Raw genomic sequence first — 16177 nt, forward strand, 5'->3', positions numbered from 1 at the left:
GAAATCAAATCTCACTCTTCTTGTGTATTTGCAAAATAATACCAGTGTTAATCTGTATGTGCAGCACAAGACTCTAGAACAAGAATTTGGCCCTTTACATTTGAAGATATAGAAACTCAGATTTAATTTCTAGATTTTCCACAGAGATGACAAATGATTTTTAACACTCTTCTATTTAATTATTTTAGAAAGAGGGATTTTCGAAAATCTTTGAACCAAAACAACTAAAGATTACTCTTCCTTGTATATATGTGTCTAATTCCTTTAGAATTAGTGGGAGTTATGTGTGCACATTAAGAAAAGACTATAAGCTAAGCCTCAATTTCAAACATTTCCTAAAAACACTTTTTGAGAGCTTAGCTAGAGTGGCTACATATTTTTCACATACACTTATGCGCAAACACTTCCAAAGGAACTGCACTTACCTTAAAAACCTAAAATCACAGAAGCATGTTACATTAACCAAGTTCAATAAAAGACAACCAGAAATGGAATGCAAAATATCTTTTCAATCTTTCTGTAATCACTTCTAAATGGGAAACAGAGCCACCTGGGGCTGAAAGTGTATTACCAGTCATTTTAGTAATTCAATTATTTGAAAAATATAACTACTGGAAAAATGCTGTAGACACAAAATACCAAATATATATACTGTACAAGTATACATATGCATATAAATAGAATTCACACTTTCAAGCATATTGTCTAAATACAAAAGAATAGATGAAGACTGCAGTGCATATCATTTACATATTATTCACATATGGAAAATCTTGTAATTAGGGCTAAAAGTGTAGTGAGCTTCAGGTTTACAGCAACATCTCTAGCTAAAATCTCTACCACCTTGAAAGGGTAGATGACATTTCAGTATTCCCTAAGTGGTGTTATGTAATCTTTCCTCTTTCCTCGTTCTTCCTAATTTCCAGCATTTTATTGTTTTTGTTACATTTAAGGCTATTGGTGTACTTAATGTCCTTGTAGAGTCAACTTTTCTCTATAGGAATAATTTAAAAATACCATGACCATCTTGAGAAAGATCAGCAGTGACAGTGCTATCCCTGTCCTTGCTCACATTTGCAGGGAAGAATGAAATTGATTAGTTAGCCAAAACTTATTTATTAAACATCTATTGATGCCTCCTGCTGTGCTAACCACTGAAGGCAATACACACAAAAAGATAGTTTTTATTACATGGTTTCTGCTATATACTGTTTAGTCACAGCAAATGAACATACATGAAATAAAGACCAACTAAGGATTAAAGCTGAGTCATAAAGATGATAAAAGCAACAGAAGTTTAACAATTAGGGAGATGACTGTGGGCTATAGTAGCCATTAAATAATTCATGAACTAGATAGGGCTCCCCAAATGGGCGGAAACAGAGTAATGGTGTGAGAAAGCAATGAACATGGCCTGTGTGAGTGAAAATAGATGAATCTTTCTGGAACAAAGTATTTATTATGCAACATTATAGGGTGATATATAAAGAGAAAGGTAAAGATAGAAATGATTATGAAGGGGTTTGAAATGCAGAGGTATTGGGGAGGAAATAAGGAGCCAATGGAAACACATTACATTTTGTTTTATAGTCATTCATCCAGATGTATAAGAACAAATAGAATTGAGTAGGATGAGGCTGGAAACAAGAAAATTAAGACCATTGTAATAATATGGATGTGATACAGTCAGATCCTGGCCTCGGGTGAAATTAATGGTAATTGCCAAAGTGTGGTAAATATATACCCTTGATTAGCTGCTAACCAAATTTTTTACCTACTTATTTAGGTATTATTCAGTAAAATAAACTAATTAAAAATTTTTTAATTTAAATTCAGAAACATGGTAAAATAAATTCCTAAGAGTTTTCAAAAGAAGTTTCAAGAAAGAACTCTTAAGGCTTATCATTATTCTAGAGTGACTTAAGCAATACTGACGTAGAGGTAACATTGCCACAAACTCTAGGTACTGTGCAATATTTCCTTTGCTGTCTGAGTTGATTATCAACCACAAGTACTCAAAAGAAAGTTGTTCTTTTGACTAGAGGAGACTTGTAGGCTTATAGGCTTTTATTTTCCACCCTAATATTTACATTTGAGGATAGGAACTCTTTAGGTAAGATGGAAGAAATAATATGGAAAAAAAGTATAAAAGTGAAAAAGGGAACTCAAAACTGAAACAATGAGAAGTAGAGCACGAAAGCCAAGAGAGCAATGGAGATTTCACCTAGGTCTGGAGGCTCTGCGTATTGTGAAAAGATAAAGGAGGCAAGAAGATAGATAGAGCAGAAAGAACACTGAACTAGAACTGAAACCAAGTTTCAGGTTTCATCTTGTTTGTGTCCAGGGGTAAAAGCAACTGCTCATCGTAAACTAAGAAACCTAGATTAGCTGATTTCTAATGGTCCTGTTTTTATTAAGATCTATCCATCACACTTCAAGAAACAGAAATGCATCCATGTTAGTTCAGATAATGGGTTAAAAAAATGCCCATGGAAGTAAGAGGCACGTGAACAATCTCAGCACACTCATAGCTGAATCTCAACAGAAAATGAAAAAGCATTCCTCCATTCAAAATACAACAGGAATTTTAGTAGTCTGAAGCCTGCTCTTGACTCTTAAGCATGCCTGTGCGTTGCTAAGCTGGTGAGTTAGATTTTCCCTATCGGCTCTATGTCTACTTGTTTTTCTCCAAGTCTTTTTTCGAGGTGGAGAACTCTGCCTAATTATGTCTTCAACTCTCTTTATGGATTCAGTTTCCTCATGATTTATTTTTTATTTTTTACGAATACTTCTTACTGTGCCTCCCCCTTTCCTGCATCTATAACTTTTTCAGACACTATGTTAAATGCTTCAAATATATTATCTATAATTTTCATAGTAATTCCTATCCAGTTTATTTTATTTTTGGCATATTAGAAATTTAGAAATAATTTTATAATTGTTCTCTTAGGTGCCCAAGGCAAAAGAGCTGTTATTAGACAGAGCTAAGATTTGAACCCCTATCTTTCTGAACTTAAAGGCCTACTTTTCAATTTCTCTCTCCTTCCCACCCCATTTCCTTCTTCACCTTCCTTTATCGTGGTTTTAAAGACACTAGTAGAAGTTATGAAGTCTATTATCTACCCTAAGGGAATATTGTGATGTTGCTGACAAGAAAGCTACTGAGATTTATGAGAGTACCTGGGGATAACCAGACATTATAAATCTCTTTGAGCCCACTCCAGGAGATAGTAGATAAGCTCACAGAATTCATCCATTTTAGCGTTTGCTAACACTCCTGTCCTATGGAGAAAATGATATAACCAGAAAAAAAATCAGGAACGCCCATGGTAGCAATCTTAAAGATATGGGGAATAAGTGACATTTCAGTAAAATTTTCTGGATACCAGTATTCAATAGAAGGGTGAGATATAAATTTAGCATGTATCTGCCAAATTTCTAAGATAGTTAAAGACAAGAGAGTTAGTGAATTTACCCCAAAATATACCATAATTAAAAGGGGGAAGGCTGAGAATGGCAACTTAGAGACATCTGTATTTAATGGATAACGAAGCGGTACCATGAGATTAAGAATAATGTGATTCAGGAATGGGAAAAGTGAGAGTAGCAAATTTCAAGAAGAATCATTAATCAGTTACATCATATACTACAGATATGGGATAAAACGAAGTTCAGTTTAATGATACAAATATGCCTTGCCTCTAGATATTTAGAAAAATAGTAAAATAGGCTAGAAGAATGTTTGTTTTTAAGTTTGTGAAAATAAAGTGTGTGGAAATAAAATGCTAGGGTTTCAATTGATTATACAGAGCACTAACAGTTGCTTTAAGAAAGGTAAACAAAGCTCTGAGTGTTAATTAATCTAGGTCACTGTAAAAAGAATAGCTCTGCTATTCTCAGTGATAGTCAAAGTCGATTTAGCATAATTCATTTTAAAACTATTATTTCAAACAGGAATGTAAACAAGATGCCAAGACTTCTGGATAGAATGACATTAGAAAGAAGATTAAATTGAAGATATTTACTATGGGGAAGAAGACAAGTGATAAGTTAGAAGGACAGAGCAATGGTTTCTAACATGGTATTTATTCAACAATTATTTCTTGGGCACCTGAGTGAGAGCATTTAGTGAACAAGACAAAGTCTTACCCTTGAGGATCTTAGAGTGATTCATAAACACATTAACAACAGCAAAAAAATTTTTTTAATTTTATTAACATGTTATCAAAGAAACAGGGTAATGAGAAAATGAGTGACTAGGGTATATGGCTACATTGGCTATTGTACTTTAAGTCTTTCTGAGGAGGTGCTATTTGGGATGACACTAAAATAATGAGAAGGTAGCTGTTAGCTTTCTAGGGCTGCCATAACAAAGTAGAAAAGACTGGGTGGCTTAAACCACAAAATTCTATCTCCTCACAGCTCTGGAGGCTGGAAGTTCAAAAGTAAGTTGTCAGTAGGGTTGGCTTATTTTGAGGCCTCTATTGTTGACTTGTAAATGGCTGTCTTTTCCTTGTGTCCTCACATGGTCTTTCCTCTGTGTCTGTGTCCAGATTTCCCCTAAAAAGGACACCGGTCATATTGGATAAGGTCTACCTCATTAACTTCAATTACCCCTTTAAAGGCCCTATCTTCAAATACAGTCACATTCTGTGGTACTGGGGGATAGGGCTTCAACATATGAATTCTGGAGGGACACATTTCAGCCTATAACAATAACCTATGAAAAGCTGGGCAACAATATTCCAAGCAGTAAAAACATCTCTGAGAAAGGAACATACTTAATATGCCAAAGGAAAGAAGGCTGTCATGACCAGAGCATAGCAGGAAGAAGGCAGATGATGGGACTGAATTGGCAGCCAGAGGCCCAATCACATAGGGTCTTAGAGGTCATGATAAAGAATTTGCATTTTTACCTTATTGACAGTGGAAAGCAAGTGTAGGAGTAGAAGCAGGACATAATCTGAATTATGCATTACTGTGCCCTCTGGGCTCTTCTGTGAACAGTGGAGTATAGGGCAACAAAAAGGAAGGAGATCATTTAGGAGCTGCTATGGTAAGTGGTCTGAATAAAAGAATATGGTGTCTTGGACTAGGCAGCTGTAAACTTTGTGAGAAGTTGTCATATTATGCATTTAAAAATGTTTTTGGAGGTATAGCCAATGGAATATTTGACAGATTAGATGTTGGACTGGAAGAAAATGGAGAAATTAAAAGTAGTCATTCCGTATTGTCTCAGCTTTTAAATTGAAGACAGAAGTGACATTCTGGATTACTGTAAAAAAAATTAATAAGGAGTGTGAAAACTGTATAGAAGTAGATGTAATACAAGTTTAGGAAAATTTTTTTCAACTAGAATTGTCCAACATCACAATGGGTAGGCTTATAGGAAAATAAGTATCTGTCAGTTGAACTGAGCAAGTGACTAGGGTGGGATATAAGAGGAAATCTAATCCTTTCTGATTTTAAGACTGTATGATTGAAATAAATCTTTCTAATGTTACTAGAGATAATATTAGAGATGGCTTATAGGCTTATGGATATAAACATTTGTTCTGATTTAACTATCACAAAGTATTGATAAGAGTGCTTTGGGGAACAAATTACAATGGGTGGATATCATCAAAGCAATTACATTTCAGAAGACCAAAATTTTAATTTCTAAAATATATCATGGGAAACTTTCAATTAAGCCACTATTGAGTAAGTGAACTTGTATATTCTTTCAGTGTACGGAGAGTAAGTTTATTTATCAAAGTAATATTAATGGTAGATTATTCATTGAGAACTCTGAGGCTCTATCATTGTCTCACTTTATTCACTATTAAATACTTGCACTGTGCCATGTATCTGGTGCCATTAATTAACGAAGTTGGCTTAGAGACTAAAGCTTCATTGTGGCCCAGAGTGGAATGCTAGTTTCACTAGTACTGGAAATTCAAGACTAGATGGGGCTGCTTGGAGCAACCATCATAAAACGACTTCATAGGACCATAGTGGAGTCTCCTTATCAAGCACAATAGAAATATAGGAAACCCTACAGACGACATCAGGGAGTATTTGAACAGTTAATTTCTCCCTGGGGCATAAAAATAGAAACCCGAAATGCAATTTTTTACTACTTTTTGAGATTTCATTATACTTGGCTCATCAGAAGGTCCCTGTGGAACTCATCCCAGTTACCTAGTGTGGCAGTCAACTTAATAAATGTATCTTTGCACTGGCTTTTCCCCCTCTGTTTTGGTCTCCCTAGTGATCATGTGGTGCTACTTATCTATCAGATATAGGTGGACTTAATTACCCTAATGGGCATCATGGGCAGAATGGCAATCAAAGTGCTTTGAACTACAGGAATCTATGGTGATGGTTAATAGATCCTAATGTTCCTAGGGGGAAGAGGGATAAACAGCTATCTAGAGTGATTTTGACTTATATAACTAAAAATTACAAACTGGCGAGCAGAAGGCAAACTACAGCCACCAGAATGGAAAGTTGCAATCCTTCACCAGGGTAAAATTACGGGTATACAATGAAGGTGCTACCCTGTGGAATATTCTATAATATGAAATAGACATTATAGCGAACAGGAGGGCATTTTAGAAAAACACCCAATTGTTTTCTTTACAGAAAGAAAGTAGATAAGAGACAGTAGACTGCATGTTTGTAACAAGAAAAAATTATTTGTTAAAAGTAGGTCACATTTTAACCTTCTATATATCTATAAACAACTGATCCCACTTAATTAATACAGCCACGTATATCTTTGAAACAGAATTTTTCCTCAAGGGTTATGCCAATTATTAATTTTAACAATATTTTACAATTGTGATTATAAACTTCATGTTCAAAAACAAATGAATAATGCATTGAGGCATGTAAGACACTAAAATGAATATATTATTTTTTAATTCTTTGTTGGCAGATTTTATTGAAATTGCTCAGAAATAATTAAAAATTTGGCAAAGTAGCTACAATCTTCAAACTGCAGTTGCTATTATAATTATAAAATGTTGAGGTACCATGTCATTATTCATACCTATTAGAAAATCAATACCATGCTTCACAAGAGGCAATATAGTTGTAATAATTTGGAAACTCAAGTTTATAAGTTATGAATCATAGAGTTAATTAAATGCATTCATTTTTTAAATGAATACTTTTTATTAGCCAAAATACACATTTTACTGTTTTTTCATGTAAAAATACAGAAAAACTTAGGAATTTAATCAGGAACGATAGAAATACAGTCACTTTTTTTCCTGCCATTTTTCTTTCAATATCCTAAGATGTAAAATTTAATATACTTGTGTCATTGCTATTATTGTCCTCTATTTTCTACATTTTTATGTGACAACTTCATATTTTCTTGTACCTTTTTTTTATAATTACAGCTACGCAAGACGTTTTTATAATAGAAGTGTTTAAAATTTTTATGGCACTTCTCATCTTATCTGAGTTATAACTAATTAAATAAGTAATTAATCCATAACATCTCTAAAGTAGTATGCAAGCATTCCATCTAAGTTAATTACGTAAATTAAGAAAGTAAACATTACACTACAGAAATATAAACACTGCAAGCTAATCCAGTCAGATGGAAGTCGTTCCATTAAGCTTCCAATTAATCTGCCAGGAGATGCTATAAAGCGTATAAAAGAGGAATAAACAGAACAATAAACAGGAATAAACAAAAACAGTTGAAAGTTCTTTTGGAGTGTGTGTGTGTGCATGCATGTGCATGTTTGTGTGTAAATTTGCACAAAATGATAGTACTCGTATTTTGAAATAATTTCTTCATCATAATTGTAGCACTAAAACAGATGTATGTGTCCAGTTACTGAGAAAGTCACCCAATACGCCAACCCTTAGCACGACATAGGCAATGCAACACTGAAAAGAAAGTCAGTCTTCAGCTTATATCTCTCAAACAATAATATATGCCCAAAAGTATATATTGTCTTTAGCATCCTCTAAACATTATTCTGTTTGAATGAATTTTGGTAATATTTAATAATGAGAAAACCCTGATTTTTCATCACTGATGTCTTAAAGTACCTGAAGAGATGGCAAAATACCCTGGTATGAGCTTATGTTCTCACTTTGTCAGGAGGAAAACGTAGTGACTTTCTGCGAAACTTTTAGATAAAATCAGCCCAAGGTAAAGTATTCAGACACAATACAGCATCAAAAGTTGTATAATTTGTATCAACACAATTTTTATTTTTATACAATTCAAGCTAATTGCAAAAAGAAAGTGAGATTAATAATGACTTGATAGTTGCATTAAAATATATTTTGGGGAAAAGTACCCAGTAAGATCTCACTGCTCTTAGCTATACTTAGGTAAGTCAGTATTCTGGTGTGATTAAGCCATTCATTCTATTGTACAAATATTTAATGACAACTGCTACTCTATGCTAGGCTCAGCTACATGGGCTGGAAAAATGCAGCCCATATAAGTAATTCTTTGTTAAATTATCTTGTTAAATCCGTGAGGCATTTAAGAAATTTTTGAAATACTTCAATCAGTTTGTTTTTAAAAATTGCAGAGAAAGGACCGTCATACTATCCATTACAAAATTACTAGATAATCCATTGTTAGGCGAATTTTACTTATTTAACCCAACGATAACTGAGATAAAGTGAAATAAAAAGTCCCATTATTTCTCTTAAATTCCAGTTTGAGTCATTACCTAAACTAGGAAAGTGGAAAACCCATAAAAGCACTGTAAATTAATGAAAGATATATTTCACATTCTAGAAAATTTGAGGAACTACTGATGAAAGTTAATATAATGAAAGAAGTGTGAAGTATAAAAGGATTTTTCTATCTCAAGAAGCAACAGCACCTTGAATAGGACTAAGAAATAAGTCCTATTCTGGCAAAGCTCACAAACAATCCTAATTTGTAGGGGAAGTGCTAATGGCTAGTGGAACAGATGTGGCTCATAAAATTGGGCTGCGTATCACTTTGTTACTTACTGAAAACAGTAGCCTCTGTGGTTTTACAGTAGATACACTATTCAGAAAGCTGAAAGAAGTTACTAGGTGCTAGGATGAAATTTTGGAAAACTTACAGTTTTTACCTGGCATAGAGACAGGACCATACAGTAAATCAAATATATTCCCCCTAGTGGAATATCTTTACCAGACATGGAGAAGACATAATGCTGAAACAAATTTCCCTTTGGGAGTGCAGGACCATTTTTATGGTACATCTTTGAGAGGGGCCATCCTTGGGACCATTTTTATTTATTCTCTTTTAGTTTTTGGAAAAAACTGTATTCTCTCTACGAACTGGGAAAAGATGATATCCATATGCTATATACTTGAAGAAATTTCTATGAAAGAGAGTACAGATGTGACCAGAATAAGGTATAGACTTACACAACACACAGCTCTCTAGTGGTATGGCAAATGTTCTTACTGGGAATGTGGTGGGCTGGATTCTAATTAAAACTCACTAACTACCTAACTTGGAAAGATCAAGGCTGGGAATGACAGTGTTCTTTATGTACGTAAGAGAAGGGTGAAGGACAAATCTGAATATCATAAGCACCTCTGGAACATACATTGGATACTGGCTTTTATTTATTTATTTATTTACATCTTTATTGGAGTATAATTGCTTTACAATGGTGTGTTAGTTTCTGCTTTATAACAAAGTGGATCAGTTATACATATACATATGTTCCCATATCTCTTCCCTCTTGCGTCTCCCTCCCTCCCACCCTCCCTATCCCACCCCTCTAGGTGGTCACAAAGCACTGAGCTGATCTCCCTGTGCTATGCGGCTGCTTCCCACTAGCTATCTATTTTACATTTGGTAGTGTATATATGTCCATGCCACTCTCTCATTTCGTCCCAGCTTACCCCTCCCCCTCCCCGTGTCCTCAAGTCCATTCTCTATGTCTGCGTCTTTATTCCTGTCCTGCCCCTAGGTTCTTCAGAACCTTTTTTTTTAACAAGCAGGATTACCCCTGTGTGCATTAGATATAGACAACTGTATCTATTAAAAAATAAATAGTATTTTGCATGTGATAGTTCTAGGCTGTCACACCATACCCAGGGAAGAATTCTATAGTAAAAGTAAAAGCTCCCTGTTCATGGTGCCTTTGGGTCTCATTGATTCTCATGTTGCTGCATCCTTGAATTAATGAAGTTCAACCAATAAAGTAACCATTCCCACTCTTCCTTTCCTGACCTATATAATGTGTTATAAAGCAGCTCAATACATTAGATTATGTAATATGCCAGGATAAGGATATGCAACAAAGAAGGATAAGCAAATGGTAAAATTACCAGTTATATAACACAAGGGCTATCTGTGGAAGGAGAATCATTTTTTTCCTATGAAATTGAATTACTGCAGAAAACAGAAGGGCATTTTAGGAAAACACCCAATTGTTTTTGAAAACATGATTGGAGAGAACACTACACCAAGATATTTAGAGCAATTTTAAACAATCAAAACGGCAAATACTGGTGTATATATATCTATACCTATATTGATATTAGTATCAATATAGGTATATGTATAGATATAGATATAGATATATATAGAGAGGCACTATCTGAAATAACTCAGGTCAAAGAGAAGTTCAAATCTACAACTGCACACTACTTAGAAATAATGGCAGAGACAAACATATCAAAACATATGGAGCTATATTCAAAGATTAAGAAAAAATAAAAACAATTCAATAAGCCACAGAAAACCAAATCAACACAATATTTTATTTAAAATATGACCCAGAGTTTACTGCCTGTGCTGGACTGCAAGAAAAGAATGTGAAGAACTTTGAATGCAACTGCATATTAAACTTGTCAAAAACAAGTAGATCAGAAACCTACTGATTTGTGAAGATTTTTTATTGTTAAGGAAACCAGGAGAATGACCTAAGATTTCTTACACTTCTGATCATTAAAGTGATAAACTAATTTTCTCACTTGGTGTTAGGTGTGGCCATGTAATTGAGTTCTACCTAGGCTTGGCCCATGAAAGTATCTATGGGCCTCCTCAATTTGCTTTTCCCTTCCTCATCTAGTGAGGTTTGATAAGGACTGAATGATGACTAATGCAGCCACAAGATAGAAGGAGCTTAGGTCCCTGAATAAAGCTCATAGGACAGCCACTCTCCCTATTTTAATAACCAATTAAACTCCAAAATCTTCTGTAATATTGGGCTAGTACATATTTGGATCTATAATTGTTACAGGTCCTTGGTATACCCTAAATAGCAAATGAGGTAAAAAGAAACAAAATAATATTCTGACTGATAAAACGCACATGAAATAATATCTGTATTTAGGAATACAGAATTAGAAATTCTAAATAAAATACCACTACATTAAATAAGGCACTAAGTAAAACAGTTATGTGTAATCAGCAAGTGGAGTTTATTCCAGGGTTATTTTTGTATCATATATGTAAATATTTAATTGACAACTCTTCTCATATTTCTGAGTCATCTTAAACTAATAATGTCCATAACAAAACTCTTATTTTTCTCCAAATATCTGCTCCTCCTTCAAGTTTTCCCCTTCTTTGTTGGTTAATCTCCATTCCATCAATTGCTCAAGCAAAACTGATGGTGTCATCTTTGACTGTTCTAGTTCTCTCACATCTCATACTTATCAAAAGATCATGTCTGGTCTACTTGCAAAATGCATCTGAATTCTGACCCTTTCTCATAGCTCTTCAATCACCACTCTGTTCCAAGATACTCCCATATCTCAACCCTATTATTTTTTATAACTGGCCCTCATGCTTAATCCCTTGCCTCTAGAGCGTTTACAATAGTCAGAATAATCTAAATATAGGTTAGATTGTCATTCATCAGTTCAGTGGTTTCTAACTCATTTAGAACAAAAGTAGAAATTCTCCAGTGGCTCACAAGGACCTATGTGACCTGTACCACTCCATTCCATCGCCCAGACCTCTTCTCCTGTCCCACTCCCTTGCTGAGCAGGCTACAGTAATTCTGTTCTCACTTCTGTTTCACTAACAAGGCATGCATGTGCCTTTGTTAGGACATTTCAACTTGCTTCTCTCTCTGTCTTGAATTTTCTTGCACCATGTACCCACATTTCTTATTCTTTCTCTTCATTCATATCTCTAGTCACCTTGTACGAAATAACTATGATTTTCTTTATATTGCTCTTATTATGCCTTGTTTTTCTCCATAGCAATTATCATCTGGCATATTCATTACTTACTTATATGGCCTCTTCACCACTATGTTGTAAGCTCCATGAGGCCAAGTGCTTTAGGCTGTTCACTTGAATAAGTGAATAAGTAAAATGATAGCTTAATATTAGGAAATCTATTAACATAACTTATCACAACAATGCATAGATAGATCAAAGGAGAAAAGCCTTATGGGAAGTTTAAAAACTGAAAAGATATAGAATTAAATTCAGTATTACCAATAAAGACTTAATAAGCTAGAATATTAGAATTCTTCCTTTATATGATAAAGAACATTAATCTTAAGATAAAAACTGATGTATTGAGGAATACTGACACAGAAGAGGCATCCACTTTAATTTCAGAAGCTAGCTAAAGATGTCCCATTTACCACTAAATTTAACATTTGTCTGAAAATTATAATCAATGCAGTATGGATCAAGAAACAAATAAGAGAAAGCACAACCCACTACTTTTACACGATACGTTAAACTGGGAAAATCCAAAAGAATTAACTGAAAATATATTAGATATTTGTGAAGGCAGTTGGAAATATCTCTACTTTTTTCTTCCTCTTTTCTGCTGACGAAGATTTTGTCACCATAATTACTTAAACTGCTTGTCAGGGTCACCAATGACACACACAATTCCAGTTAAATGACAGTAGTGATTTCAGAACTCACAACTACATTTCCGCCATCTAGAGAGAGAAAGCGTCTCTCCAAAATGATTCCAGAAGTTTTCTACAAATATTGCTTCATCAGCATGCTCATGAGAGGGTTTCTGGACAAATCCTTGTATCAGATCGGATGGAATGTGCTGCGTGGTTTAAGAAAGATGGAGTCTACTGGTAGAACTGAAAGCACATGCGCTATGTTGAAAAAGGGTCAAGTGCTCTGGAATCAGAGTCCTTTTTTTTTTTTTTTTTACAAGAAAGAGGATGTTAAACTGAGGGGTTATGAAAATCAGTGATGTATGCTATATTTAAGTTAAAGCCACTAAGTGACTTTAATCAATTACCTGTAATGACACAATTATAGTTCCCCCAAAGCAGAGAGATCATTAAATTTTATTCCTACAGCGCAGGGGATAGCTGATCTCTTATCTTGTATGTTTCCTTAATGAATAATTATTAGCAAAATTTGTCAAACACTTAAAGTTAGTCTTCAATAAGATTAATTTCCTTGACTTTGTTCTGGTGAATAAACATTAGAGACTGTAATAACAAAAATAAAGGAGAAACCCCTACATAAATATATGTTGAATATGAAGTATACAAATGTTGAGAATGATAATTTCCAGGCCAAATATAATAAAATGCTTACTATGAAATTTTACAAGGATAAAACTATATTTTATATTCAAAGATTTATTTTGGAACTCTGTGTTTCTCAGGGTAACTATACAAAAAGTAATATCTCTATATTATAAAAATGGGAAATACAAGACAGTGCATTCCTCATTCAATATAAATTGCTTATTTGAAAATAGTTTCCTGAGATAAGGAAATTCAGATTGCCTTCTTCTTTATTAAGAAAGCTGATAGAAATTCATATATTAAAAAAAGTAAATACAAAACTATCATTTTAATTTAGACTCTAGCAGAAGTAATGCTCTTCATTATGTTTTCTTTGAAATAGATATTGAATTTATAATAATACATGCATTAACTAATATTAAAATTTATATTAATATATGGATATAATGTTCATTTAAAACTTACAAAACTCCAGGAAAATTGGTCAAAATATTCCCCATGTGAATTAAACTTACCACCAAATAAAACTGCATTTTATTTAATCTGAATACATGTTGATGCATTTTATTCAATCTGAATATATGTATTCATATTTAATCTGAATACATATTAATCTGAATACAATCAGTACTACCTGTTATGATTATTTTTACCACCACTGCAACCATACATCTTTACTATTATTGCTATTACTAGTACTACTACTGCTATAATAGTCACTACTTATGCTGCAAGTATTAAAACTGTGGTTATTCATTAAATAATTTATATTTTTCATTAGTATTGCAGTGATTTCTCTCAAGCTTTCCAGATCTCACCATTCATTTTATATACATGGGTGTAGAGGAAAAAGCAGTGTTAGAAACACACAGATTCTGGCCTCTTACTACATATTTGGCTGTGTTTTAGTACTAAATTTTCTCTGAGCCTCCATTTGTTCCTACATATTTAGAATGTAATAATAATATTTATCTTTTAGTTTGGTGAAAAATAGTAGGATAATGTATATGGAATACCTAGATCTAGGAAGTGATAATGTATATATTATGCTTGAAGATCAATAAATACTAATTTATTTTTTTCTTATCCAGGCAGCTGATTCTTATCTTCCTGTCCCTATTTTAAGATGTTCTTGACATGGTGATTTTCCATTTCTTTCATAATTTTTTATACCCACATTTGGGTATTCTCTAGATCCATTAATTTTCTTGAAACAAAGAATCTGAAAATAGCTGATATGATATATATTCATCAATGGTAGGACATTTTGCAATAATTCAAAGTTATAATTAATTTAGCATTTATTCTTTTGTTATATATAAATCCTCTTTCAATAGAAATCGCTTTAAATATTCTCCAGACAAAATGTGCTGAACTATGTATTAGTGAATTTTTATTGGCTTCATGTCACTGGTCAGATTTTGAGGTTTATCTTCCTAGATTCCTAACTTTTTAATGATAATTTACTGATAAGCAAGACAGTAGTACTAAAGTAAAGAGGCGATATGTATAACACAATTTGTTTTTCAGTCTTCACAACACAGCTATTAAGAAAACATTCAATTTAATTAAAAAAGAATAAACAATGTGGGCTCTATATTATATACATAAAATTTTGGATACATTAATATTGTAGCTATAATTAATAGTATTCTTCAAACATCAACTATCATGTAGCCTGTTTAATTCAATTATAAAAATCAAACCATCTAGTATAATTTCAAGTCAGGATAATACTAAAGGCAGTAAAATTGTATGTGGCACAAATGATTAAAAGGAATAATTCTATAATTTATTTTATTATAAGAAGTTGACCTCTCTCTGGATAGCTTTCAACACCAAACTACTTCAGGAATTGTCAGTCTGTGTAGGTTCATGAATTTTTTACTGAAATGCTGAAGTTTAAAAAAAGATTTTTTTTATCCTGAAACTAACATCAATGTATTTAATGAGTACTCAATAGATACTTTATGATTGACTGGCTGGAACATCTGAAATCGTTGCTTTATTTGGTGGCAAATATAATAGGTAGCTTTTAATCAGATGGAATGAGAAGCTTCATGCTAAGTAGAATATGAACTTTCCTTTTGTCAATATAAATAGATTCTAAAGTTCAATAATGTTTGGACTTTTTTTTTTCCCAGAAGTTTTCTATTGAACTTTTGTCCTAGAATCACTCTTCTTTCCAGTTCTTCCATAATCCAAGGAAATACATGAAATGATTACACTATTTGCAGAAATTGTCTTGTAGGTAAAACACAAATGAAAAATTGACAGCATTAACTGCTATTACTTCCACTTTCAAAAGGATTCCAAATTGCTATGTCAAATTAAGTAAAATTATGCATTTATCTCTACTTATAGCACCACTCACTTTTTTTATTATCTTGATAGACTCAGTTTCTTTACTCAGTCTACATATTTTCTTAGTTCTGGAACAAAGTGACTCGTTCTCTACAATTCTCTACTTGGGAGAATTATCTGCTGACTCTTTGAGATTTAAGTATTTTTCTAAGTGTATAAAAGAAGTGCCTTTGTTAATTGTTTGCTCATAGCCATGCTTATACAATTTTGTGTAAAAGACATATAGAAAGACATGAATACTAATTGATTTTTGTTCAGTTACACTTGTGGTAGATAATATTAATAGTGATAAGCTGGGAGAATCTATTAGACAAAGCATGAATGAATACTAGAATATACAAGGTACTTTTGCAACATAATAGAAA

The 16177-nt window shown here is 33.2% G+C and overlaps 1 protein-coding gene across 1 annotated transcript in view; it reads right to left on the minus strand.

Annotated features, from left to right (window-relative positions):
• MGAT4C (MGAT4 family member C) overlaps positions 1-16177 on the minus strand; it is a gene marked incomplete at its 3' end in the record, with an annotated part of 337833 nt that overhangs the window by 68941 nt on the left and 252715 nt on the right. The gene's annotated exons all lie outside the window — the stretch shown is intronic.

The sequence above is a fragment of the Hyperoodon ampullatus genome (genome assembly GCF_949752795.1).
Source record: "Hyperoodon ampullatus genome assembly, chromosome: 11".
In the NCBI taxonomy this organism is placed as follows: domain Eukaryota; kingdom Metazoa; phylum Chordata; class Mammalia; order Artiodactyla; family Ziphiidae; genus Hyperoodon; species Hyperoodon ampullatus.